Here is a 2,694-nt window from a genome sequence, read left to right as displayed (position 1 = left end):
AGAATAAAAATTAAAATAAGAATAAAAATATTCTTCACACATTTTTATCCTTCTTATTCTTATTTTTATTCTTAGCAATGGCCTCTTCACTGCTATCCACTATTGAGTTTACCTCAGATTTGTGAATGCTATGCAACACTAACTTAAGTGTTAAGTTGCAGGATTTTATTTTTATTCTTTTAATGAGTGGTCCTTTTATATTGAACCCTACTGAAATCTTGTACATACGCCAATAAAGCTTTGAGAATACTAACCTGGGAATTTACCTCAGGAGGTTTGCTGGTTCTTCAAAATGGAGGTCTTTCGGTCTGATCCCTCAGGGATTAGCGTACGTTCTCTGCTCTGCTTACTGAGGCATTACCCCCCCCCCCCAAATTTCAGCCTCATAAACGCCTTTAAATAAATGAAATGAAACAAAACCAAATGAAACAAATGCAGCTGCTTGTTCCCCTCATAGGTTTCCTTTCTTCTGCCTGGAACAACGAAGCCTCAGGAGTCTGGTTAGGGCCGGCTCGGTTGCTAGTTTATGGGCCAGAGCCTTTCCACCCTCTGTCACGTTACAGGTATTTTGACTTTGGGCCATTTCAGGTGCGTTTTCAACGTGGCCCAAGCAGTGGAAGCAGCAACCACAGACATGTCCTCTCGGCTCATTTCCCCGTGCCCGAACCGCGAGGCAGCAAAGTCATGAGGCCAGCTGCCATTTCTCACGGACATACCCAGAATTGGCTCCAGCTGCTTTTGATCTGACTGCAGTTTCATTTTTGCCAGCCATGCCAACCCTTCTGCGGGCGCCTTCTGTGAGGTCTGGGGTTTGCAGAAGGAGGACTCTGGCTCCCTAATTCCCAGTCAGGTGTTCTCTTCACACAACTAAGCGTCAAGTGGAATGAGAGCAAGGCCCCGCCTTCTGCCACTCATGCAGTGCAGGGGAGGAATCCATACCACGAGCCTGTTCAATACACACCTGTTTGCCTCCCCTTGAAACCTGCGTGTGTGCAGACATGGTCCCATGTGGGGAGGGGGCCAAAGCTGTAATTGTGGAGCTAGAAGCTGTGACCCCACCATCCCCTCTCATGTGAGAGCTATAAATAAGCCAAAAATGTGTGTGTGTGTGTGTGTGTGTGAGAGAGAGAGAGAGAGAGAGAGAGAGAGAAGAAAAGAAAAGAGGGAGAGAGAGAGGGAGGAGAAGAGGAGAAAGAGAGAAGAAAGAAAGAAGGAGAGAGAGAGAGAAGAAGAAGAAGAAGAAGAAGAAGAAGAAGAAGAAGAAGGAGGAGGAGGAGGAGGAGGAGGAGGAGGAGGAGGAGGAAAGAGAGGCATTTCCAAATCAGCTAACTTCCTACCAAGAGAGAACTGCTGTACAGTAAAATTGCCACTTTTTATTTTCAAAACTCCTTGCACCCCAGGCAGACTGGAATAATGATGATGTTGTTGTTGTTGCTGCTGCTGCTGTTGTTTGCAACACTTAAAAAAGAAAGAAAAAGTACTGGCAATATACCATCGATATTTTTCCCCACAGCATGCCCAAAGTATTCTGTCTACCCACCCACCCCCTCCGCCTCTCCACATTATTGTGGAAATGCCAAACGTCTTGCCTGGATATGGGTTTCATAGAGACAAGTACAAGTAAACTGAACTGGTTAGCAGTTGACAAGTACAGAGGAAGCTTCTGGCAAGATGATCACATTTCAACAAGTGTGCAGTTTTATAAAACAAAGATATTTGAGTGAGGTGGAGGTGTTTAGATTCACAGCAAGGTTCAAAGGCCGCTCATCTATATATTCAAGATTAAGGCATAGCACTCTGCCCCTCCCCCCAAAAAAAGTGCCAGTGTTTTTAAGTGTGTTTGTTACGTTTGCTTTTTATATCCATGCTAACGAATGCAAGGTCACCCACATGGTACAATCACAATCCCTTTTTTGCTACACTCTGAATGGTGTTCCTGGGTTTTAGTGAGCAGTCAAACCAGTGCAGTGAGAAATACTGGAGGTAGGAATTATTGGAGAATCTCCAGTGCTTTCTATAGTCAAACACAGAGCTAGGGAAGAACAAAATTTTGCCAAGGCTCAACACAAAAAACTCTGAATGTGGAGCTAATGTTGCAAACTGACAGAATTTTTCAAGCTGCTATGTGAAAATAAAATAAAACTTGTTTGACCAGTGACCTTTCAATACTATGTTTGCCAAAATATGATCCTGACAAATTGACATATATTCCCAATTTTGTCAAAAACAATTTTTGGAGGCTATATCTCTCTCACACAAAGAATCATTAAAAATGTATGTTTCTTCTCCATCTGGTGTACTCAACTGGGGTGTTGTCAATGGGATCAAATCGTAGTCTAGACTGGTTGTGTATAAACAGTTGTCAATATTTCTGTTTCAAAAACTCTTCATTACACGAGTGTTTAGTTGCAGATACTGCAGGAGTTTCTAAGAAGGGCAACCGAGAGTTGAAACAGTTCTTACAAAATAGTGGCAGGCAGTCATAAAAAGAGGCAGTTCACAATGCAATCCCAATTCCTAAAAGCCATTGCTCCCTGTTTAGTAGGTGATAGACTATCAGAACCTGCAGTGTGACATGGATCTTTGTGGGCAGAACCAGATATCAACAGTGTGTGCCAAAAGCATTTAACAAAATATGTTATTTCATGTGTTGAAGCAAAAGGTTTCCCTAAAACGTAGCTAGGATGAGGGACC

General features: G+C 43.0%; 1 long non-coding RNA gene across 1 annotated transcript in view; it reads right to left on the bottom strand.

The window, feature by feature from the left end:
- The window catches only part of LOC128423385 (uncharacterized), a 3,780-nt gene extending 3,431 nt beyond the window's left edge, over window positions 1-349 (bottom strand). The window contains exon 1 of the long non-coding RNA XR_008332743.1: window positions 255-349. This is a non-coding gene — a long non-coding RNA (uncharacterized LOC128423385). The remainder of the gene's footprint in view (window positions 1-254) is intronic.
- Between the last annotated feature and the right edge of the window lie 2,345 nt (window positions 350-2,694).

The sequence above is a fragment of the Podarcis raffonei genome, chromosome 1 (assembly GCF_027172205.1).
Source record: "Podarcis raffonei isolate rPodRaf1 chromosome 1, rPodRaf1.pri, whole genome shotgun sequence".
In the NCBI taxonomy this organism is placed as follows: Eukaryota; Metazoa; Chordata; class Lepidosauria; order Squamata; family Lacertidae; genus Podarcis; species Podarcis raffonei.
This window is presented reverse-complemented; position numbering and strand designations above follow the sequence as displayed.